This window comes from Bufo bufo, chromosome 6 (assembly GCF_905171765.1).
Source record: "Bufo bufo chromosome 6, aBufBuf1.1, whole genome shotgun sequence".
Classification (NCBI taxonomy): Eukaryota; Metazoa; Chordata; class Amphibia; order Anura; family Bufonidae; genus Bufo; species Bufo bufo.
In genome coordinates this window covers 156,493,267-156,519,869 of record NC_053394.1, presented here as the reverse complement: position 1 = coordinate 156,519,869, position 26,603 = coordinate 156,493,267, and the positions used below count along the sequence as shown (strand labels likewise).

The 26,603-nt window shown below is 45.6% G+C and overlaps 1 protein-coding gene across 1 annotated transcript in view; it reads left to right on the top strand.

Moving 5' to 3' along the window:
* The first annotated feature begins 19,581 nt into the window (after window positions 1–19,581).
* LOC121004194 (adenosine deaminase-like) overlaps window positions 19,582–26,603 on the top strand; it is a 36,672-nt gene continuing 29,650 nt past the window's right edge. The window contains exon 1 of the mRNA XM_040436347.1: window positions 19,582–19,648. The gene's annotated coding sequence lies outside the window, so the exon portion shown is untranslated. The remainder of the gene's footprint in view (window positions 19,649–26,603) is intronic.

Genomic DNA, 26,603 nt, shown 5'->3' with positions numbered 1-26,603 from the left:
AGGGCATCATACACATCCTTGAAAAATTATGATTGATGGCCTGCTGGTGACCCTCAAAAACATTTGGAGCAAAGGCCTGCTGATCTGACCATCATTCTAAAAAGGCGACGATCCATTTGGATGTCTGCCCTATCAACTTTCGATGTTATTTTCTGCGCCTACCATGGTGATCACGGGTAACGGGGAATCAGGGTTCGATGCCGGAGAGGGAGCCTGAGAAACGGCTAACACATCCAAGGAAGGCAAGCTGGTGTCGCTCAACTCACATAACGATAAATAACAATACAGGACTCTTAAGATGCCCTGTTATTGGAATGAGTAATAAAAAATTACAGGGAATGTCACTGCGGTATTTTGGATGAGGAAACGTTATACAGGAGAGGCCCTGCTGCCACTTTGTTGACTCTAGATAACTTCTGCCTGATCGCACGTCCACGATCCATTTGGATATCTTCCCTATCAACTTCCGATGTTCTTTTATGCGCCTAACATGGTGACCACCGGTAACGGGGAATCATTGTTCAATTTCGGAGAGGGAGCCTGATAAACGGCTACGGCTACTACTTCAAAGCAAGGCAGCATGAGTTGCGGGCCTGCAGGTGAGCTGACCCTGTAAAAGATTTGAGGTTCGGGCCTGCTGGTGAGCTGACCCTATAAAACATTATATGCTAGTGCCTGCGGGTGAGCTGACCCTGTAAAATATTATATGAGAGGGCCTGCAGCTGAGCTGACCCTCTAAAATGTTATATGCGAGGGCCTGCATGTGAGCTGACCCTGTAAAAGATTTGAGTCACAGGCCTGCATGTGAGCTGACCCAGCAGGCCAGCAGCTCCAAAGCGTAGAGCGCAAGTTCCTGCCACGTGTCCAGCTTGGACACCCAGTAGTTGTAAGGCACTGAGGGATCATTGAGGACACTGACACGGTCTGCTATGTATTCCTTTACCATCTTCCAAAACTTTTCCCTCCTTGTACCACTAGGCAGCACTTCAGGGTGAGGTTGCTGGCGGGGTGTCATGAAAGTGTCCCATGTCTTGGAGAGAGTTGCCCTGCCTTTGTTGGAAATGCTGTGTATTCCCCTTGCCTTCCTTCCTCGGTTGCCTAAGGAAGTACGGACTCTGCCGGCCGCGTTGTCAGATGGAAAATTTTGGAGCTCTCTCTCAACAAGTAACTTCTGGTATTCCACCGTTTTACTCATCCTCTCCACCACAGGAATTATAGATGAGAAGTTCTCTTTGTAGCGGGGGTCGAGAAGGGTGAACACCCAGTAATCCGTGTTATGTAAAATACGTATAACGCGAGGGTCACTGGAAAGGCAGCCTAACATGAAGTCAGCCATGTGTGTCAGAGTGCCAACAGGCAAGATGTCAATGTCGACATCAGGATGACTCTCCATCTCCTCCTCCTCCTCCTCTTCTGCCCATCCACGCTGAACAGATGGAATTAAAGTTCCATGGGTACTACCCTCTGTAGCAGAGGCAACTGTCTCCAGCTCCTCCTTCTCGGGGTCCAATTCGTGCTGAGAAGATCAACTGAGGGTGGGCTGGCTATCACCCTGTGTAATGTCCTCCCCCATTTCCTCGTCTGCGACATTTAGAGCGTCATCCTTTATTGTAAGCAGCGATCATTTGAGTAGACACAGCAGTGGGATGGTTACGCTGATAATAATAATATCGCCACTAACCATGTGTGAAAGGCGATGACCATGTTGCAGCTGGTATTCCACAACTGCCCTCTGCTGCTCACAAAGCCTGTACAAAGAAGGGGGGGGGGGGTTGTCCCTCAAAGGGAGAATGGTGCAGCCGCACCTCTCACCAAGGTACTGCTCAGAAGCGTAATATATGAAAATAAAGGGGCAGTAACGTTCTAAAATGTACAATTTTTAATGATACGAATAAAATTAATATATAACCCCCTACAAACATGAACAGACAGACACAAATAGGACCCTAGGTACATGTAGACCGATGGGAGGCGGGTCACGGTAGATGGGGCCCCGCGAGCAGATCCTTATTTCAATTGTGTGGACCCCAAGGATCGAGGGGAACCACACCTGGTGGTGAAAAAGTAATAAACGAAAATGTCCTGTGTCACATATAGAAGACACGGACAATGCCTTGTGTGGGTAAGAAAAAAGGGTGGATCTTACCGGTACAAAGTTATAGGCAGCGTTTATTCTCCAGGCTCAGGAGGTAACCGGGAATGATGTTCCTTTCCCAGCGCGTGGTATTGGTGTCCTTTGCAGAGGGGTCTCTGTGAGGTAGGTCATGCGTTGTGAAGGGCTGCAGGGAGATGAGCTGTCCCTGTTGCACCCTGCTTGACCTACTATGACCCTAGTGCCCTAACACGGGATCCGTGCCCCGCAAGGGGTGGTCCCGTCCGGAACCTTACCCTTTAAGGTGGTATGGAGGACACCTAATATAGTGAAAATAAACCGTGGGTACAAAGAATGAGTATGTTCACCTGTCCCTACGCGTTTCTTCAATTGAACATACTTGCAGAATAGTAATAGTAAACCCTATGAATCGTCAGGGGACGGGGGTTAGCGTAAGTGGTCACTGCCTTCAGTTGCACAATGTAGATCATAGGTTACTGGGCAAGATAAAGGGGGCAGACTCAGTTAGGCCACTAATGATACGTAATATATTCACACTAAAGCTGACCTCAGCCGCAGTAAATAAATAAGGTAATATAAAGTGGTTGGGAGGGAAGCGCAGACTAGCTCTGGCCACTCAATAATGTATTTTTTTTCAGGAGCAGCTTGGAGAAAAAAGGCCTCACAGTCTCCCACACTCCTTCTGCCCGGCCAAACGAGCCAGCACCCCTGAGGCCAAGAGAGCCAGCACCCCTGAGGCCAAGCGAGCCAGCACCCCTGAGGCCAAGCCTGCCAGCACCCCTGTCTTCAGAACTGTAAATAAATTATATACAGTCCTGATCAAAAGTTTAAGACCACTTGAAAAATGGCAAAAAATCATATTTTACATTGTTGGATCTTAACAAGGTTCCAAGTAGAGCTTCAACATGCAACAAGAAGAAATGAGAGTGAGACAAACATTTTTTGAGCATTCAATTAATTGAAAATAATGATTAAACTGAAACAGGCTGTTTTTCAGCTGATCAAAATTTTAGGACCACATGCCTTTTAAAAGGCCAAATCTGTGCAAAGATGTGGATTTATTGTCATTCTCTGTCAGGTAGTCACACGTTGTGATGGCAAAGGCAAAAAATCTCTCCCTTTTTGAACGTGGTCGGGTTGTTGAACTGCATAAACAGGGTCTCTCACAGCACGCCATCGCTGCTGAGGTGGGACGCAGTAAGACATTTGGAATTTCTTAAATGATCCTGAGGCTTATGGAACAAAAAAGTCAAGTGGAAGACCCCAAAAAATTTCATCAGCACTGAGCCGGAGGATCCAATTGGCTGTCCGTCAAGACACTGGACGATCCTCGCCCCAAATTAAGGCCCTTACTGGTGCTTACTGCAGCCCCATAACCATCAGACGGCATCTGAGACTGAAGGGCTTCAAAAACAAAAACGTCTTCAAAGACCTCGTCTCATTGAACGCCACAGAACTGCTCGTTTGGACTTTGCAAGAGAGCACCAAACATGGGACATTCAAAGGTGGAAGAAAGTTTTATTCTCTGATGAGATTTTTTTTTACCTTGATGGTCCTGATGGTTTCCAACGTTACTGGCATGACAAGCAGATCCCACCTGAGATGTTTTCTACGCGCCACAGTGGAGGGGGCGCCATAATGGTCTGGGGTGCTTTTTCCTTCAGTGGAACAATGGAGCTTCAGGAAGTGCAGGGGCGCCAAACGGCCGCTGGCTATGTCCAGATGTTGCAGAGAGCATTCCTCATGACTGAGGGCCCTCATCTGTGTGGTAACGACTGGGTTTTTCAACAGGACAACGCTACAGTACACAATGCCCGCAGGACAAGGCACTTCTTCCAGGAGAATAACATCACTCTTTTGGCCCATCCTGCGTGTTCCCCTGATCTAAATCCAATTGAGAACCTTTGGGGATGGATGGCAAGAGAAGTTTACAAAAATGGACAACAGTTCCAGACAGTAGATGGCCTTCGTGCGGCCGTCTTCACTACTTTGAGAAATGTTCCCACTCACCTCATGGAAACGCTTGCATCAAGCAGGCCGAAACAAATTTTTGAAGTGATCAACAATAACAGCAGAGCTACTCATTACTGAGTTCATGTTTGGAAGTTGGATTTCTGTTTTGGGGGGGTTTAGTTTTTTTTTGGAGGTGTGGTCCTAAACTTTTGATCAGCTGAAAAACAGCCTGTTTCAGTTTATTTGTTGTTTTCATTAAATTGAATGCTCAAAAAATGTTTTGTCTCACTCCCATTTCTTCTTGTTGCATGTTGAAGCTCTACTTGGAACCTTGTTAAGATCCAGCCATGCTAAATATGATTTTTTGCAATTTTTCAAGTGGTCTTAAACTTTTGATCTGGACTATATAAGGGGAGCTTATAATATGAAAGAGACAAATTATGTCAGAGCCGCTCTTCACCTACACGTGTATCAGCACTAGATATATACCCCTTACTCTCCCTAATACCCAAACTACACAAGATACATATCCCTACCTGTCTAATACACATACACACCCCACGATATGTACTTTCACCTTGTGTTACAGACCCCAGTACAATTTAACAATCTTCTTTAATACACAGACATTTAGATTCATACATTTCCTACACTTGCAAAAATGCGTTGCCAGTGACCAACTGTCTGTGCTCAGTCCTACGCGTTACCGTCGTAAGTGCATGAGGAGCTGCGGATGTGGCGGCGAGATCCGAGAGGTGGGGGGGGGGGGGCCCATAAATTTTTTTTCCTATGGGGCCCAGTCATTTCTAGCTACGCCCCTGGACATGTGTCTAAATTGGCAACTTTCCGACACCATAAAACTAGCGTAGAAGAATGATCCATTCCCCCACCAGGGTTCACTTGAACAGTCATTGACACTCGGCGTCACCAGCGACTGTTCTTATTCTGCGTAACAGTTCTGGGACTCCAAACACTGCTGTGAATCCTAGCAATGCTCTACTAAACATAATGAATTTCATTTTAAGTGGTATTCCCATCTGCAACATTTATGACATATCCATAGGATGGGCCCCCCGAAGTGCACAGACAACAAGTTGCGCATGTGTGGACACACTTCATTCAGCGCTATGGAACTTCAGAATATAGCTGAGCGCTGGTTTGGCTATTTTCAGGAGTCCCATAGTGGTGAATGAAGAGGTGGTCGTACTTGTGCTGTTTGTTCTCCATTTGCTGCTATGGGACTTCCGAAAACTTCCTATTTCGGGAACTCCTATAGCAATGAAGGGAAAGGTCACCGCGCATGCGCAATGTGCTCTCTGTTTACTTCGGAATCCTGTTCTGGAGATATGAGCGGGTCCCAGAGGTGGGACCCACACCCATAGGACCTTTATGGCACATCCTATCGATATATACGATATATGCCCCAGATGGGAATACCCCTTTAACCTCCTTCCTGAGAAAATTTTGTCTACAACCCTGAAACCAAAGAATGTAAAATAAAGACACAGAATAAAAACACAAGACACATTAATTGGGGAAAAAATGGCCAAATTGTTTATTTAAAATATAAAAAAATGGCACACCCCCGACTCACGAAGAGTCACTCTCCAGCACTCAGGAGAGGAAAACCCCCTGTGGAGGAAACCTCTAGGGAACCATGGCTGGAGGGCTGCCCTTCCCTTGGGCTTAGAGGGTAATGTCACTATGTGGCTGCCACATAAATAGTAGGGCAAAGGGGGTGCAGCAGCCGGGCTGATCTGGTTGGCTAGGCGGATGTCCCTTGTCTCCCGTTGGGCGAGGGGCTTCCTGCTAGAACCTCCAAATTTCGTCAAGGTGCGGTGGGCGGGGGTAGTCAAGCTCAAGGTCCTCAGGCCATCAAGTACGGCAACAAATATGGCCGCTTGTCCGCCTTTTACAAGGGTTTTTCTCTTATGACACGCGTACTTGTGATGTCACGTGTCTGTGACTAATGTTCATGGCACTGTTCTGAAGGGTTAACCCTTTAGTGACTGTCAATGTGCCATACTGCAGAGGCCCTTAACCCCTTCCTGACTTCACTTTGTCAATGTACTCCAGTTTGGATAACCGCCATATACTGTATTTATGGTCCCCTAACGATCGCAGTGTTTCCTTCTTTGGGGGAGCAGGTTTGCCGACACCGAGCCCCCGGACCATTGGCTCTTATTTAACCCTTTCCAAACCACACCATGTAAATGAACAGACTAACAGCATGGTCTGTTCAGTTTTATATGTGACCTTCATATGTGACCTATCCTGGACCCCACTTGAGGACGGTGCAGCCATGAAACAGACACTTGCATCTTGACTTTACTCCAGCAGGAGGCACAGAGCTTAGTGGTTACAGTCACCATTGGGCACAAAGCCTGATGGTTACATTGTTATTATAAGCTTGGCAGTTTCTTTGGGCAACTGAACAGTCTATGAGGTAAACAGCTTGATGGTGTCCATCTTTCACTGAGGACCTTGTTAAGCTACGCCCCCATAGCTTAACTTGGCCGGTATTTTTCCGTATTCAGGTAAAATTGCCATGTCGGCACTTTGCGATAAGTGGGTTTTGGCTTGCAGTTTGGGCACTTGGTCTCTAAAAGGTTCGCCATCACTGGTCTATCAGGTAAACAGCTTGATGGTGTCAGTCTTTCACACGACCCTATACTTATAAATCTCAGTTGCAGTTTCTGACAACTCACGCTGCCAAAATGTGGTGGGGCATGTGGATCAGGGCTGTCTTGTCAGGGCCACACTATGGACGCCATCGAACACTCTTTCTTCCTTCCTCCCAACTGTCATCTTCCCCTCAACTGCCTCTTGCTGTCTTCTCTCCTTGACTGAACCTGGACATCTGATTGGTGCTGGGCTGCGTTCAAACCCCTTTACACATCAGACACAAGAAGACAGATAACAGAGGACATACATTATATATGTCCTCTGGTATCACATAATAAAAGCCTGGACATGCTGGGAGTTGTAGTCCTCTCCTCTTATACCCCCTTCCTGAAATATCCTCTGATGTCCCATAATATCTGCATCGATATGCTGGGAGTTGTAATCCTCTCCTCTTATACCAATTGCTGAAATGTCCTCTTATATTGTCACGGGGTGCCAAAGGCGCACTCGGTCTCCAATCAGCCTCAGACCTGCTGCTTAGCTTCGGGAGCGAGGATCTGTGTTTGGCCTCGTTCCCAGGGCGGGAGGCTCCCTGCTCCTAGGTCTGCCTTGAGCGCCGAGCTGATCACTCGGTGCTCGATTTGTCTGTCTGTCGGTCATGTGACGCGGGCCACGTCACATGACCCTCACTTCCCACTATAAATACAGGCAGTCTGTTGGCCACAGGTTGCCTGTTAATTTTAGGTATCTGGTGATTGTTTTGTTCCTGCATACTTACCTGATCCTGTGTTCCCTGACGATTCTCTGCCTGCTCCTCCTGTACTGCGCATCTCTCCTAGTATCCTGACCCAGACTTCCACCTGACGATTCTTTGCGGACTCCTGTTGTACTTCGTTTCTCTCCTGGTATTTGACCTCGGCTTTTCCTGACTATTCTCTGCTCATTCCTTAGTACTGTGTAGCTCTCTAGGTATTGACCCGGTCCGTTCACGTTCCGTTATTTGTCTTGTCTGTCTTCCCAGCACGTATCCTAAGTTAGGGACTGCCGTCTAGTTGTCCCCTGTCATTTGGACTTGCGAGGCAAGTAGGCAGGGCCAGGGGTGAGGGTGGAGCGCAGTGGTCACTATCCTCCCCCCTGTGTGTAGTGTACGTTACCGTCACATATATCCTATAAAAAAGACCTGGGCATGCTGCGATTTGTAGCTCTCTCCTCTTCTACCTCATCCCTTTAATGTTCTCTGATAAAACATAACAGCCTGGACATGTTGTGAGTTGTAGTCCTCTTCTCTTCTACCTCCCTCCCTGTAATGTCCTCTGATATCACATTATATCAGCCTCGACATGCTGGGAGGTGTAGTTCTCTCCTCTTATACCTTCTCCCTGTAATGTGCTCTGCTATCACATTATATCAGCCTGGACATGCTTAGAGTTGTAGTCCTCTGATCATAGACCCCCCTCCCTGAAAAATCCTCTGACACCCCATAATAGCGACATGGGTATGCTGGGAGTTGTAGTCCTCTCCTCTGATATCTCCTCCCTGTAATGTCTCCTGACGCTGGTATATAGATTATGCTTTCGATTCTATGTGTTGTATCATCACCCACTGTCCCGGGTTTTGTGTCCTCTTTTTGGGGGTTATGAAAGCGGTTACCCGAACCTATTATATAATGTACGCACTACGTGTAGGATTGCCACTTTTCCCAGCAGATTACAGGTAAAATGGCTAGGGCAGTGGTTTACCAGGCAGGGGGTAACCCTAGTGGGTACCCGTCACCCCATCGATTAGCTGTTTTCGGCAGCCTGTAATCAGAACAGTGGATGGAGCTGGAAGCAAAAGGCTCCATCTGTGCAGTGGCCTTGAAGTTGCCAGCATACTGCAGCTTGTATAGGGGTTGTGCTGCCCCTTTAAATTGTAATGCTTTGAGTGTAAGAGACAGTGTTCCTGATGTGCCGAGGAAGCCCAGCAGTCATGTATGATGTATGTCCTCTGTTATCTGTCTTCTTGTGTATTGGGTTTGAACGCAGCCCAGCACCAATCAGATGTCCAGGTTCAGTCAAGGAGAGGAGACAGCAAGAGGCAATTGAGGGGAAGGTGACCGTTGGGAGGAGGGAAGAGAGTGTCTGATGGCCTGCATAGTGTGGCCCTGACAAGACAGCCCTGATCCGCGTGCCCCGGCACATCTTGGTAGCTTGAGTTGTCAGAAACTGCAACCGAGATTTGTAACTATAGGGCCATGTGAAAGACTGACACCATCAAGCTGTTTACCTGATAGACCAGTGATGGCGAACCTTTTAGAGACCGAGTGCCCAAACTGCAATCCAAAACCCAATTATTGCAAAGTGCCGACATGGCAATTTTACCTGAATACGGAAAAATACCGGCCAAGTTAAGCTATGCCCCCCAAAAGAGGCCACAGTATTATTAATGTCCCCTTTCCTACTCTTCTTGAGAAAAATAAAATAAAACTCACGTCATCCATTTGATTGCACCACGGGAAACATGAGTTGCTCACTGGATGCGCAAGACAAGATCTGCGCTCCGGCATGATGACGTTTCGCAAGTCCTGCTGCTTCAAGTCAATGCTGAGAAACATCATCACTCTGGAGGGCAGGTCCTTTCCTGCGCATCCAGTGATCAGCGAGTGTTCCCTGGGGCGGGATCAAATGGGTGAGGTGAGTTTTATTTCTTTATTTTTTTTAACACAAGCAGAAGAGGGGCCAAAGGTTGTACGAATAAGCGCTCCACAATGCAAGCGCACATTAGTAATAGTGCACAGGTGGCAACCCTACGGACGACCCACACAGAGCCGCGTGCCCAAAAAGAGGGCTCTGAGTGCCTAACAGACTGGTGCAGAGGGGTAGAGGACCCAGCCCGCAAGAGCTTACAATGTATAAGGGAAGGGGAGGACACAGTAGGTGAGGGTATAAGCTGCGTGGTGGCAGCATGCTCATTACAGATAGATTTTCCTAAAGAGGTGGGTTTTCAGGTTTCTCTTGAAAGTTTGGATGTTGGTGGAGAGCCTGATGTATTGGGGTAGTGAGTTCCAGAGTAGGGGAGAGGCACGGGAGAAATCTTGTAGTTGATTGTGTGAAGAAAAGATGAGATGAGAACAGAGGAGGAGAAGGTCCTGTGAGGATCTGAGATTACGTGTGGGGATGTATTGAGAAAGCAGGTCAGAGATATATAAGGAGGGGACAGGTTGTGGACGGCCTTATATGTAGTTGTAAGTATTTTCAACGGAATTCGCTGGGCAATGAGGAGCCAGTTAAGGGACTGGCAGAGGAGAAATTAGGGTAACCATAGTAACCACCAAGCTTATAATAACAATAATAACAATGTAACCATCAGGCTTGTGCCCAATGGTGACTGTAAAAACTAAACACTGTGCCTCCTGCTGGAGTAAAGTCAAGATGCAAGTGTCTGTTTCAGTTGGGTCCCAGGATAGGGTCAAGGGTCACATATAAAACTGAACAGACCATGCTGTTAGTCTATTCATGTACATGGTGTGGTTGGCGTCCGTATGGCATCCGTTTATTTTTTTTTGCGGATCCGTTTTTTTTGCGGATCTATTGTAATAATACCTATCCTTGTCCGCAAACTAGAAAAAAATAGGACATGCACTATTTTTTTTGTGGGGTTACGGAACGGACATACTGATGTGGACAGCACATGGTGTGCTGTCCGCATTTTTTGCAGACCCATTGAAGTGAATTGGTCCGCATCCTATCAGCAAAAAAAACGGAACGGACAAGGAAACAAAATGCATGAGGCCTAACGGTGATCAAAAAGTTGTACATATCACAAAAATGGTACCAAAAAAAACTAACGTTTGCCCTGCAAAAAACAAGCCCTCATACAGCTTTGTGAAAAAAAAAAAAAAAGTTATGGCTGTCAGAAAATAGAATAAAGAATAAAAAAACGCGATACGTTTGGTATTGTCTAGTGTTGATCGAGCACCAAAGTATTTGTGTGCTCAGCCGAGCACCTCTGAATAGGGGAGGGTGCCTGGTCCATTGTAAAAAGTCAGAAAGTGACAATAACACCACCGAAATGGATCGGGAACAGCATGGGGACGATGTCTGGATGCATCTTGGACTCCCAGGTCGCTGCTGGGAACCATGTTGTCCAAGTTGTACGCCACTTTTACAGACTGACAAAAATACGCACAAAACCCCCCAAAAAAATCAATTTTACAGGAAAAATTGTTAGGAAACATTCTTTCCTGTATTTTCAATTGTATATAAAGTGAAAGGGCTGCCAAAAATTACAAGGAACCGGCACTCCAAAACACCCTTTGTCACGCATAAAGGAGGGCATCATACACATCCTTGAAAAATTATGATTGATGGCCTGCTGGTGACCCTCAAAAACATTTGGAGCAAAGGCCTGCTGATCTGACCATCATTCTAAAAAGGCGACGATCCATTTGGATGTCTGCCCTATCAACTTTCGATGTTATTTTCTGCGCCTACCATGGTGATCACGGGTAACGGGGAATCAGGGTTCAATGCCGGAGATGGAGCCTGAGAAACGGCTAACACATCCAAGGAAGGCAAGCTGGTGTCGCTCAAATCACATAACGATAAATAACAATACAGGACTCTTAGGCTGGGTTCACACTTGAGCGTTTTACAGCGCGTTCAAACGCGCTATAGAACGCTCAACACATGAAAAAACCAATGCTTCCCTATGGCCCTGGTTCTCACTTGAGCGTTTTACAGCGCGTTTGAACGCGCTGAAAAACTCCCTATGCTCAAACAAGTTCTTGAGCTTCTTTGGGGCGTTTTGACGCACGTTTGTGGCCATAGGACACTGCAGTCAATCACACAAACGCGCGTCAAACGCGCGTTTACTATTGCAAAAAACGCGCATAAAAACGCGCGACAAAAACGAGCGTTAAACGCGCATATAAAATGCGCTCAAGTGTGAACCCAGCCTTAAGATGCCCTGTTATTGGAATGAGTAATAAAAAATTACATGGAATGTCACTGCGGTATTTTGGATGAGGAAACGTTATACAGGAGAGGCCCTGCTGCCACTTTGTTGAGTCTAGATAACTTCTGCTTGATCGCACGTCCACGATCCATTTGGATATCTTCCCTATCAACTTTCGATGTTCTTTTATGCGCCTAACATGGTGACCACCGGTAACGGGGAATCATTGTTCAATTTCGGAGAGGGAGCCTGATAAACGGCTACGGCTATTACTTCAAAGCAAGGCAGCATGAGTTGCGGGCCTGCAGGTGAGCTGACCCTGTAAAACATTTGAGGTTCGGGCCTGCTGGTGAGCTGACCCTGTAAAACATTATATGCTAGTGCCTGCGGGTGAGCTGACCCTGTAAAACATTATATGCGAGGGCCTGCAGCTGAGCTGACCCTCTAAAATGTTATATGCGAGGGCCTGCATGTGAGCTGACCCTGTAAAAGATTTGAGTCACGGGCCTGCATGTGAGCTGACCCAGCAGGCCAGCAGCTCCAAAGCGTAGAGCGCAAGTTCCTGCCACGTGTCCAGCTTGGACACCCAGTAGTTGTAAGGCACTGAGGGATCATTGAGGACACTGACACGGTCTGCTATGTATTCCTTCACCATCTTCCAAAACTTTTCCCTCCTTGTACCACTAGGCAGCGCTTCAGGGTGAGGTTGCTGGCGGGGTGTCATGAAAGTGTCCCATGTCTTGGAGAGTGTTGCCCTGCCTTTGTTGGAAATGATGTGTATTCCCCTTGTCTCCCTTCCTCGGTTGCCTAAGGAAGTACGGACTCTGCCGGCCGCGTTGTCAGATGGAAAATTTTGGAGCTCTCTCTCAACAAGTAACTTCTGGTATTGCACCGTTTTACTCATCCTCTCCACCACAGGAATTATAGATGAGAAGTTCTCTTTGTAGCGGGGGTCGATAAGGGTGAACACCCAGTAATCCGTGTTATCTAAAATACGTATAACGCGAGGGTCACTGGAAAGGCAGCCTAAAATGAAGTCAGCCATGTGTGCCAGAGTGCCAAGAGGCAAGATGTCAATGTCGACATCAGGATGACTCTCCATCTCCTCCTCCTCCTCCTCTTCTGCCCATCCACGCTGAACAGATGGAATTAAAGTTCCATGGGTACTACTCTCTGTAGCAGAGGCAACTGTCTCCAGCTCCTCCTTCTCAGGGTCCAATTCGTGCTGAGAAGACCAACTGAGGGTGGGCTGGCTATCACCCTGTGTAATGTCCTCCCCCATTTCCTCGTCTGCCACATTTAGAGCGTCATCCTTTATTGTAAGCAGCGATCATTTGAGTAGACACAGCAGTGGGATGGTTACGCTGATAATAATAATATCGCCACTAACCATGTGTGGGGATTCATCAAAGTTTTTGTGAATAGTGGCAGTTGACTTGAAAGGCGACGACCATGTTGCAGCTGGTATTCCACAACTGCCCTCTGCTGCTCACAAAGCCTTGCCAACATGTGGAACGTAGAGTTCCAGCGCGTGCTCACGTCGCAAAACAGTCGGTGAGCTAGAAGCCACAAGCGCTGCTGCAGAGTTGACAGACTGGCTGAAGCTGTGGACGACTTGCGAAAATGGGCACACACGCGGTGCGCCTTCCCTAGTAGCTCTGGCAAATAGGGATAGGTTTTGATAAACCGCTGAACCACTAAGTTTAAGACGTGGGCTAGGCATGGGATGTTTGTCAGGTTGCCAAGCGCCAAAGCCGCCACCAAGTTATTGCCATTGTCAGACACAACCATGCCTGGTTGTAGGTTGAGTGGCGAAAGCCACAGCTCGGTCTGGTCCCTTATACCCTGCCACAGCTCTGCGGCAGTGTGCAGCTTGTCCCCTAAACAGATTAACTTCAGCACAGCCTGTTGATGCTTGCCCACTGCAGTGCTACACTGATTCCAGCTAGTGACTAATGGCTAACTGCTGCTGGAGGAGAAGTGGGGGTTGGAGTAAGTAACATAGCTGCTAGTGGAGACCCTGATGGACGTAGGGCCCGGAATCCTAGGCGTGGGTAGCACCTGTGCATTCCCAGGGTACGACTTACTCCCGCCCTCCACAACATTCACCCAGTGTGCAGTCAGGGAAATGTAGCATCCCTGGCCACCAGCACTTGTCCATGTGTCCGTGGTTAAGTGGACCTTCCCAATAACTGCGTTGGTCAGGGCACAGGTGATGTTCTGGGACACATGCTGGTGTAAGGCGGGCACAAAAATAGTGGCGGATGGGGACTGCGTACAAAGGGACGGCCGCCGACATCAGGCTGCGGAAGGCCTCAGTGTCCACAAGCCTAGATAGCAACATTTCAAGGGCCAGTAATTTCGAAAGTTGCACATTTAGTGCTATGGCCTGTGGGTGGGTGGGTATTTGCGCTTGCGTTCAAATGACTGTGTTATGGACATTTGGACGCTGCGCTGTGACAGGGAAGCGGATGTTGTTGCTGATGGTTCATGTGAAGGTCCAGGTGCAGGGCGAGGGGCATCCGGGCCTGCGCCTTCGACAGGGGATTGGCAGTGCGTAACACAGGGGAAGAGGAGGCAGTGGTGTGACCCACAGACCCAGATTGTGGACCCAGGCGTTCGGCCCACTTGTTAGGGTGCTTGGATGCCATGTGGCGGATCTTGCTGGTGGTGGTGAGGTTGCTAGTGTTCATGCCCCGACTCTTTTTGGTATGGCACAGGTTGCAAACTACCACTCTTTTGTCGTCTGCACTTTCCTCAAAAGAGCGCCATACTGCGGAACACCTACCCCTTGGCAAGGTAGATTTACGCATGGGGGTGCTCGGTGTAACGGTTGCGGACCTGTTTGTTGTGGGCCGACTTCTCCCTTTTGCAACCCCACTGCCTCTTCCAGCCTGTTGCGGTGCTGCGGATCCCCCCCCCCCTCTGTACTGCTCCCCCTTTCACCTTCCCATGTTGGGTCAGTGACCTCATCGTCAATCACCTCCTCTTCCACTTCCTCACTCTGCTCATCCTCCTGACTTGACCTAACCACAACCTCAGTGATTGACAACTGTGTCTCATCATCACCCACCTCGTGAACGAATGATTGACGTTCACCATCGTCATCTTCTTGAGACTGTGAAGGCTCAAGAGGTTGGGAATCAGGGCACAATATCTCAGGTCCCTCTTCAAGCGTGCTGGGCTCGAGGGCCAAATCTAATAGTGGCGCTGGAAAGAGCTCCTCGGAATATCCGACTGTGGGATCACTCGTTTGGCAAGCCTCTCCATGGTGGGGGAAAGGATGATCAGAGTGAGGATTCGGTTGACCAGACTTGGCTACAGAGACTGGACTTGGTGGAAGAGAAGGTGGTGCTTAACCGACTGGAAGCATTATCTTCAGCAATCCAACCGACCAACTGTTCGCACTGGTCCGACTTAGACAGTGTTGTCTTGCGCCGCCCAGCTAAGTTGGACATGAAGCTGGGTAGGGTGGATGTCTATTTTTTTTTTCTGGTGCACTGGCAGCAGGCACAGTTTTATTGCGCCCAGGGCCACGGCCTCTGCGTGCACCATCAGCATCACGCCCACTTCCCCGTCCCTTAGTGCTCGCCTTTTTCATATTAATGGTTTTGTCACAAGATGTGGCGCAGATTGTTTTACAGTCCGCTTAAAGACACAGTTTTCGGATGCAGGACAGTATATATCACAGAAACCCACAGAATATGGACACTAGATTAGACCCAGATTATTGGAATTTGCCCTAAAGAAACAGTTTTTGGATGGAGTACTGTATATGTCACAGAAAACAACACACTATGGACACTAGATTAGGCCCAGTTTATTTAAATTCACGCTAAAGAAACAGTTTTCGGATGGAGTACTGTATATGTCACAGAAAACAACACACTATGGACACTATATTAGGGCCAGATTAGTTAAATTTTCCCTAAAAAAACTGTTTTCGGATGGCGTACTGTATATGTCACAGAAAGCCACACACTATGGACCGTAGATTAGGCCCAGAGTATTGGAATTTGCAATACAGACTCAGTTTTCTGATGCAGGACAGTATATGTCACAGAAACACACAGAATATGGTCACTATATTAGGCACCGATTATTGGAATTTTCCCTAAAGAAACAGTTTTCGGATGGCGTACTGTATATGTTACAGAAAGCCACACACTATGGACACTAGATTAGGCCCAGATTAGTTAAATTTGCCCGAAAGAAACTGTTTTCGGATGGCGTATTGTATATGTCACAGAAAACAACACACTATGGACAATAGATTAGGCCCAGATTATTTAAATTTACACTAAAGAAACAGTTTTCGGATGGAGTACTGTATATGTCACGGATGTGTATTACACGCACACACTACAGAGACAGTAGATGAGGACTGGCCCCTGATTATTTAAATTTGCGCTAAAGAAACTGTTTTCGGATGGAGTACTGTATATGTCACGGATGTGTATTAAACGCACACTATAGACAATAACTGTGGCGCTGATTATTTGAATTTACGCAAAAATACACAGTCTGCGGATGATTTACAGTATATGTCACTAATAGGTATTAAAGAAAAATATTTTTCTGCTGTCAAACACACACACAGTAGTCCTTAAAAGGACTTTGGGGTCTTTGAAAAGCTTTTGGTAGTAAAAAGAGCTAATTTCTCTCCCTGCACTATCTGTCCCTTCCTCAGCACGAATGTCCCTGAGACTGATAAATTTAGCGCAGGTAAAAATATATTGCTGCTCTAAAACACACACACACACACACACACACAGTAGTCCTTAAAAGGACTTTTGGGTCTTTGAAAAGCTTTCTGCGAATAATAACTGAGAATTCCGCTCCCTACACTGCCTTTCCCTTCCTACCCTCTGCTCTCCCTGGCTATGACTGATCCGAGCGCGTGTCATCGGGTGCTATATAGCACCCGATGATGCGTTCCGGCCAGCCAATCACTGTAATACCAGCAGCCGAAGCGGTATTCGGCCGAGCATGCTCGCTCATCACTAGTATTGTCGTATTCGTATTGAGCCACAAAATAAGGACGTCATGCCACTTTTAGTGTGCAGTGAACTCATAATATCAAAACCTAAGAAACTTTGGCAGACTTGTAGGTTTTTTTCAATTTAACCCCACAAAGATTTTTTTTCCCCGTTTTCCAATACAAGATATGGTAAATTAAATGGAGCCAATAATAACTACATTTCATCCCACAAAAAAATAATCCCTATATCGTTAAATGGATGGAAAATTAAAAAAAGTTATGGCTATTGGAACGTGGGGAAGAAAAAAACAAAAATGCAAAAATGAAAATAGAGCCAGTACTCAAGGGGTTAAATATGGTGCCGACCTAGGAGCTGGGTGGGCACCATACCCGCCGCATGCCTGCTGTTTTGCACAGCAGACACCCAGTGGTAGTGTCCGTGATTGGAGACAACTCAAATCACAGACTTATAACCTCTCAGATGCTGTGGTTGATTGCGACCACAGCATCTAAACAGTTATTTATTGGTAGAGCGGTGCTCCTGGTGACTGTACGGCCTTCCTGCAACCAGATCGTAGGAGCTGTTTGGTTGCTGGGCCAGCCTGAAGCCTTCTGAAGGCTACAGGGCCTGCCATAGTAACGTTCCTTTCAAACTGTGCCTGTAGCAGGGCTTAATAAGAACACAATGATTTTCCCATAGAATTCAATAGTAAACCAGTCTAATGATTGCATGTTGAAGTCCCCTTGTAGTGGTGGAGCAGTGTGATTACAGCTTCCTCCTATTCAATTGAATGGGATGAACAGCTATAATTACACCGCATAGCCACAACAAGGGAAATGATGTGCAGGCAAACACTGAAGAGGATGTAGCACTCACACGGGTGCCATAACCTCTTCAAACAGCTAATTGCTGGTGGTGCTGGAGGTTGAACCCCCACCGATGTGATATTGATGATCTATCCTGTGGACAGATCATCAATATCTGTAGTCCGGACAACCCCTTTAATCAAATTGGAGCTGGAGTACAGTTTGCTGCATTGAAAAATGAACAAGAATAATGTACAGTTATAGGCAATGTCTACAGGTATAGGTGAAGCAGCAGCTTTGGGGGCTGAACTCAGTAGGGGCCCGCCCAGGAGGACTAAAAGATTTTATTGCCAGGGCCCCCTCCAGTATTATAAAATTATATTATATACACCTTTTTGTGTATTTGTGGTTTATCTGCAACTGTTCTACGGTATAAAGTGCCGCAGACTATAATGACCCCGTGAAAGTCTCAACATTAGATGTGTTGAATTTTCATTATATGGTATTGCTGACCGATCATTTCTTCATTTTGAAATGAAAGGGGGTTTCTAGGAGTTTATTCAGATCGGTGGGGGTCTGACTCCCAGCACCCCCTCTTCCCAGACCTTATCTCTGTGTAGGTAAAAAAGAAAATAATATTGCTTATGTTTGACGATCAATTTTAATAGCTAACATTCATATCTCCTGGCTGGCCCGCCATTGATAAAGAAATGTCACCACTGATATACACTCACCTAAAGAATTATTAGGAACACCTGTTCTATTTCTCAGTAATGCAATTATCTAGTCAACCAATCACATGGCAGTTGCTTCAATGCATTTGGGGGTGTGGTCCTGGTCAAGACAATCTCCTGAACTCCAAACTGAATGTCAAAATGGGAAAGAAAGGTGATTTAAGCTATTTTGAGCGTGGCATGGTTGTTGGTGCCAGACGGGCCGGTCTGAGTATTTCACAATCTGCTCAGTTACTGGGATTTTCACGCACAACCATTTCTAGGGTTTACAAAGAATGGTGTGAAAAGGGAAAAACATCCAGTATGCGGCAGTCCTGTGGGCAAAAATGCCTTGTGGATGCTAGAGGTCAGAGGAGAATGGGCCAACTGATTCAAGCTGATAGAAGAGCAACGTTGACTGAAATAACCACTCGTTACAACCGAGGTATGCAGCAAAGCATTTGTGAAGCCACAACACGCACAACCTTGAGGCGGATGGGCTACAACAGCAGAAGACCCCACCGGGTACCACTCATCTCCACTACAAATAGGAAAAAGAGGCTACAATTTGCACGAGCTCACCAAAATTGGACTGTGGAAGACTGGAAAAATGTTGCCTGGTCTGATGAGTCTCGATTTCTGTTGAGACATTCAAATGGTAGAGTCCGAATTTGGCGTAAACAGAATGAGAACATGTATCCATCCTCTGATGGCTACTTCCAGTAGGATAATGCACCATGTCACAAAGCTCGAATCATTTCAAATTGGTTTCTTGAACATGACAATGAGTTCACTGTACTAAAATGGCCCCCACAGTCACCAGATCTCAACCCAATAGAGCATCTTTGGGATGTGGTGGAACGGGAGCTTCGTGCCCTGGATGTGCATCCCTCAAATCTCCATCAACTGCAAGATGCTATCCTATCAATATGGGCCAACATTTCTAAAGAATGCTATCAGCACCTTGTTGAATCAATGCCACGTAGAATTAAGGCAGTTCTGAAGGCAAAAGGGGGTCCAACACCGTATTAGTATGGTGTTCCTAATAATTCTTTAGGTGAGTGTATTTTGGCAACTATAAGGGGGAAATATTAATAATAGATAACAGTATAAATCACCATTAGGTAACAGACAACATTCTCCTTTAACCTCTTAGCTTTCAGAACCATCTTTGGTACCTCTAGCCTCATTATTACTTGGAATAAGATATTACACTTTCATATAAGATATGAACTTTTCAGACAACTATGCATTAATCGATAGTACAAGTGATCACAAGAAGCTCTGTAATATGTTTTGTAGTTGTCCTGTTAGTTCTCCTGTTAATTGCTTTTCACTTTAATAAATGCCTTTTTCTTGTCCAGGACAGGATCATCTTTGCAGGAGTATCATATTACACATGTGGGGAGGGGAGGGGGGAGGAGTGAGCAGGAGCTGAGGAGACACACACAGACAAGCAGGACTGCACAGCTACATAGGAAGCTTAAAGCTAATCAAAAGGCTTCATTCACCAAAATACAGGTCAGTAGTCCTCTGTAATGCCCTCAACCATCCTGGGGCTGCTCCTACGTGACTGTGAGATAGTTAGGAAGAAGATTTTTCTTTCAGTGGATGGCAGCTAATCTCTGAGCCGCAAACCAGATATACAGCAAGCAACAGCGGAAAACTGCTAAAAAATGCCACATACAAGTCATATAACTATAGCCAGAAATAAGCACAAAATACAGGCACAGTTACAGTTAGTTACATATACTTAGTTCCAGTTACATATACTTCCAGAATCATGGTCATAAACCTACACATCCACTATGTATCCAAATTACAGTCTAACAATATAGAGAAATATACTTAGCCTTATTTTACAAGATTGTCCTCTCTACTCTATTGTAGGAGAAGCGAGCCCAAAGGCAAGGGGCATAAGAGAAGTGAGAATTTGGGTGCATTGCTACTATATCCACACCTGCCTAATTTCTTGCATCTGTGATGCCACCACAGGCATGGGGATGGGTGATTGTTATGAATACCACATGGAAGAGTCCAGTTACTCCAGATCTTGTGTCTAATTTAAATATCAAAACAGGACTGAATATCAGCCCTGTTTCAGTAGGCTCCACTCCTGGTTTTGGCTCACAATCACAGATGGAAATCCCTGATCAAACAGTGAGATGGGAACTAGGCCTTAGGGCCCCTATGCTGCTGGCCAATCCTGCAACAGTAATGTGTATGGGGAGCTCCCCACTCTTCCCCAACAGATGATGTCGGTGGAAAGAAGGATCAGGCAAAGTGAATATTTTCGCCTGATCTTTTATTCTCCCAGAAGATAAGAAGAAGACACTTCTGGCAGCAGCTTTCTCTTCTCTACAATTGACAACATACATGCTTGGCAAGCCAAACGTGTATGGGGCAGTTTGGTGGGAGTCGGCAGAAATAACTGTTGGCAGTTAGTTGGCCGACAGCTATTGAATGTGTATGGCCAGAATAAGGCTGCTTTCACACAGTTAGTTAGGTAAGTGATTTCCATCAGTGATATCTATAATTGATTGTGAACCAAGACCAGGGGTGGAGCCTACATTTGCTCAAGCTCTGTTTTTTATTTGACCCACGGCTGATTTTGGCTCACAAACACTGATCGAAACCACTGATCAAACACTGATTATGTGAATAAGGCCTTATATGCCAAAAACACACTAAGGCCCTTTTCACACGAGCGAGAATTACATGCGGGTGCAATGCGTGAGGTGAACGCATTGCACCCGCACTGAATCTGGACCCATTCACTTTAATGGGGCTGTGTAGATGAGCGATGATTTTAACACTTGTGCGTTGCGTGAAAATCGCAGCATCGTATTCTGCGTTTTTCACGCAACGTAGGTCCCATAGAAATGAATGGGGATGCGTGAAAATCGCAAGCATCTGCAAGCAAGTACGGATGCGGTGCGATTTTCACGCATGGTTGTTAGGAGAGTATAGGGATGAAAGCAACCCTGGACCCTATTAAAGGGGTTTTACTATCTCGCAGATTCATCCTCTCCTGCAGCCTGACTGCTGTTCACTTCCTGGGTTCTTGCTTCTGAGGCTGAGCGGGCTTAGGCAGTTTGATTGATGGGCTGCCACGCCTCCTTATGACATCACCCCCATTCCTGCTTGTTCATGTAGCTACTGTAGTATGAGTCATCAGCCTGCAGTGTGATGTTGCCCAACCAATCAGAGATCAACGTCTTCTCTCTGCAGGTCAGTCTCCGATGTCCGCGCTGCAAACAGAGCATGCGCAGCTCTGTTTTAGACGCGGCCATCGGAATAAAGCTTTGCGCATGCGCGGCCTCCCGGCGGCGTGTGCGTTCATGTAATCAATGAGCAGCCAGCCCGGGGAAAGAAGTGCTTCTTCTGTGCAAGCGCGGCCCATGGAATCGCCCGAGAAGCGGTGGCCGTAAATAGGGGGAACCAAAGTGTAACACTGGGTAGGATGGAAGTAATTTTATCAAGAAAGGTGGGAATTTGCTAATGGATCATATTTGCAAAAATGATCATGGGCACATCAGTAACAAATTAAACTATGATGATTGTGATGGGAATACCCCTTTAAAGTGTATTCACTGTATTATTTTATAAGGGAAAATAATAGCATTCTTAATACAGAATGCTTACTAAAATGTGGATTGAGGGGTTAAAAAAGAACAAAAAATTAACTCACCTTATCCAATTGATCGCGCAGCTGGCATCGTCTTCTTGCTTCTTCTTTCAGGACCTGCAAAAGGACCTTTGATGGCGTAATCTGAGCTTCGTGACATCAGCGCAGGTCCTGCTGAATGAAGATAGAAATCTTCTATCTTCATTCAGCAGGACCTGCGCTGATGTCACCGCGCTCACCATGTGGTAAGCGCTATTACGTCATCAAAGGTCCTTTTTCAGGTCCTGAAAGAAAAAGAAAGAAGACGATGCCGGCTGCGTGATCAATTAGATGAGGTGAGTTAATTATTATTTTTTTTTAACCCCTCAATCCACATTTTAGTAAGCATTCTGTATAAAGAATGCTATTATTTTCCCTTATAACTATGCTATAAAGGAAAATATAATCTACAGAACACCTAACCCAAACCCGAACTTCAGTGAAGAAGTCCTGGTTCGGGTCTGGGTACCACATTCAGTTTTTTCTCACGCGCGTGCAAAACGCATTGCACTCACGCGAAAAAAAACTGAACATCGGAACGCAATCGCAGTCAAAATGCAAAACGCAATGCACACGTGACTCATCCGGAGCAAATCCGGGACACCCGTGTGAAAGAGGCCTAAGAGGTTAATCCCTTCTGGGCCAAGACAGCCCTGCTTTTTTTTTTTTCCTGCACCTTCTAAGAGCCATAGCTTTTTCATTTTCTATTGACCTAGCCGTATTTTCTGTGGACAAGTTGTATTTTTAAATGGCACCATGTAATGTACCATAGAATGTACTGCAAAATTAGGAAAAAAAAATGTGGGGTAGAATACCAAAAAATGCAATTCCCAATTGTTGTGTTTCATTTCTACGTTCTCATTCTGTGGGTCACAGCACAATTCTGACAATACCTTATTTTTTAAATAGATTTTTATGTTTTACTACTTAGGAAAATTGCGGTATATTTTTTTTTATTTGCTTTCTATCACCATATTCTGGGGCCCATAACTTTTTTTTTTTTTCCATTGATGGTTCTACAGGAGTGCTTTTATTTAGCAGGTTTAGCTGTAGTTTTTATTGGTACTATTTTGGGGTATATACACGTTTTTGATAATTTTTCATAAAATGTTGTATTTAGGAAATGAGATGACAAAAAAGGATCAATTCTGGCATTGTTTTTTTTCTTTCTGGTGTTTACCGTGCAAAATAATGCAATATTTTAATGTTTTGGCAATGCCAGTTATGATTATTTTTTATTTGTCATTGTGTTATGTATTTTTAATTGTAAATTTTTTTTTTTGTGTCCCTAGGGGACCATATGGTCATTTGATCACTTGCACACATCTGTATTGCAGTGTATTTGTGCTTTTAACGTTCTCCTTTTACACCTTGCCTACTACACAAAGATGTAATAGGAGTCCCCAACATGGCAGGCTACAATGATAACTGCTCAGCTACCTGTAATTGCTTAATTGGAGGGGCAGTGCAACACAGCTGGCGCTTGCAGAGTATGGAGCAGGTTCAGCTCCTGAGCAGTGGCTTACCTACCATAGAGGCAGACCATATGATTGCTATGGGGCCTGGAGGACCCAGTGCTTAACTGGTTCTTCAATTGTTGCCATAGATCTATGGCATTTTCCACCAGCCACCACTAGGTGGAGCACAATGCAAAAACATTATTTGCAGCTTCAATTCAAGTAAATAGTAAATATAGGAATTCCCACTAGTGGTGGCTGCTGGCAGCCAATTTCAAGAATATACTGTGTGAGAAGAAGGGGGTACTTATCAATGTATTCATACCAGTTGTCTGGTATAAATATGTTGAGAAAAATATTTTTCAGAATAAGCACCACATTATGAAGCATCTGTTCCTTTCTTTGTCCAACATAGACGTTTGATATAGTGGAGGGTACCTTTTTTATTACTATTTTTTTTTATTACAAAATTCATCCATTTACAAAAATAAATAAATTGTAAATACATCAGAAATCTGGGGAGTCACACTTTATATTCTGCTCTGCCTGGGAGTGTGTGATCCATGCGTATTGAGAAACTGGCTGGCTGGGGCAGAGGGAGCCTAATGCTAAGTTTGCTATGGGGCTGTAAGCAATCTGTGTATGCCCCTCACTATACACTCCTCCTGCACATGTGACAAACATGTTTTTTAAGGACTGCAAAAGGTTTAATTGGCTTGCTACAAAAAATTGACCATTATGCATGTTTTTCAATGAATTCCTAAATGGCAGCCACTGACACTCCTGCTCCACAACTCTCCACTTAAAAGCAGGAGGAGCAGACTATGGTGTTCTGTTTGTTCAGTATCACAGACCAGGGGGTATCTATTATGTCATGTTATGCAATGTTTTAAGCCATTCATTCTAACAAAGAAGGTATGGTTGGCTGGAACAGGGCTAACCACCCTGTTTTTCCCCTCTTGGTAGGTGTGCTGGTTCTACTTCCTGCCAGGAGAGTTCCAGAGTGGGGAGAGGAGTAAGGAAGCACATGCCAGAGCTCCTGCTCTGAGAGATTGTTATTCCATTCTCCTGTAAGACCATCACTCAAGAGAAATCTTCAGAATCCAGAACACTGCTTCCAGGAAGCATCAGTGTACCGAGACAGCAGAATGATCAGCTAATTGCAGCTTTACAGATACTGCTGCAAGTGAGGGACTACGGCTAAGACAACATCTAGCTAACAACCAGGCCAGATACCTATAGCCACATGTGCTTGCTAATGCTAAATTGCCATATAACGAACCACCATACTTCCTTATCTGATGCCAGAAACTACACTTTGTATTTATTGCTGCTGGATGTGCCATAAGTTATATTTTGCAAGCAAAGAGAGACTTTTTCATGTTTACTTCTGGCCTGATTGTTCAAACTGTCTTTCCACTTAACAGATCCCCTGGGAGAAACAGCCTGAGGGAATACACTGTGACACAACATCTCATCAGGGCCACTACCATTCCCATCCTCTGCTTTGGCTCCTCAGGGGTTCACTGAATCTATGTTATGTTATTATAACACAGGAGGAGCAGACTCTGGTGTCCTGTCTGTTATTATAATACAGGAGGAGCAGACTCTGGTGTCCTGTCTGTTATTATAATACAGGAGGAGCAGACTCTGGTGTCCTGTCTGTTATTATAATACAGGAGGAGCAGACTGTGGTGTCCTGTCTGTTATTATAATACAGGAGGAGCAGACTCTGGTGTCCTGTCTGTTATTATAATACAGGAGGAGCAGACTGTGGTGTCCTGTCTGTTATTATAATACAGGAGGAGCAGACTGTGGTGTCCTGTCTGTTATTATAATACAGGAGGAGCAGACTGTGGTGTCCTGTCTGTTATTATAATACAGGAGGAGCAGACTCTGGTGTCCTGTCTGTTATTATAATACAGGAGGAGCAGACTCTGGTGTCCTGTCTGTTATTATAATACAGGAGGAGCAGATTCTGGTGTCCTGTCTGTTATAATACAGGAGGAGCAGACTCTGGTGTCCTGTCTGTTATTATAATACAGGAGGAGCAGACTCTGGTGTCCTGTCTGTTATTATAATACAGGAGGAGCAGACTCTGGTGTCCTGTCTGTTATTATAATACAGGAGGAGCAGACTCTGGTGTCCTGTCTGTTATTATACTACAGGAGGAGCAGACTCTGGTGTCCTGTCTGTTAGTATAATACAGGAGGAGCAGACTCTGGTGTCCTGTCTCTTATTATAATACAGGAGGAGCAGACTCTGGTGTCCTGTCTGTTATTATAATACAGGAGGAGCAGACTCTGGTGTCCTGTCTGTTATTATAATACAGGAGGAGCAGACTCTGGTGTCCTGTCTGTTATTATAATACAGGAGGAGCAGACTGTGGTGTCCTGTCTGTTATTATAATACAGGAGGAGCAGACTCTGGTGTCCTGTCTGTTATTATAATACAGGAGGAGCAGACTGTGGTGTCCTGTCTGTTATTATATTACAGGAGGAGCAGACTCTAGTGTCCTGTCTGTTATTATAATACAGGAGGAGCAGACTGTGGTGTCCTGTCTGTTATTATAATACAGGAGGAGCAGACTGTGGTGTCCTGTCTGTTATTATAATACAGGAGGAGCAGACTCTGGTGTCCTGTCTGTTATTATACTACAGGAGGAGCAGACTCTGGTGTCCTGTCTGTTATTATAATACAGGAGGAGCAGACTCTGGTGTCCTGTCTGTTATTATAATACAGGAGGAGCAGACTGTGGTGTCCTGTCTGTTATTATAATACAGGAGGAGCAGACTGTGGTGTCCTGTCTGTTATTATACTACAGGAGGAGCAGACTGTGGTGTCCTGTCTGTTATTATAATACAGGAGGAGCAGACTGTGGTGTCCTGTCTGTTATTATAATACAGGAGGAGCAGACTCTGGTGTCCTGTCTGTTATTATAATACAGGAGGAGCAGACTCTGGTGTCCTGTCTGTTATTATAATACAGGAGGAGCAGACTCTGGTGTCCTGTCTGTTATTATAATACAGGAGGAGCAGACTGTGGTGTCCTGTCTGTTATTATAATACAGGAGGAGCAGACTGTGGTGTCCTGTCTGTTATTATAATACAGGAGGAGCAGACTGTGGTGTCCTGTCTGTTATTATAATACAGGAGGAGCAGACTCTGGTGTCCTGTCTGTTATTATAATACAGGAGGAGCAGACTCTGGTGTCCTGTCTGTTATTATAATAATACAGGAGGAGCAGACTCTGGTGTCCTGTCTGTTATTATAATACAGGAGGAGCAGACTCTGGTGTCCTGTCTGTTATTATAATACAGGAGGAGCAGACTCTGGTGTCCTGTCTGTTATTA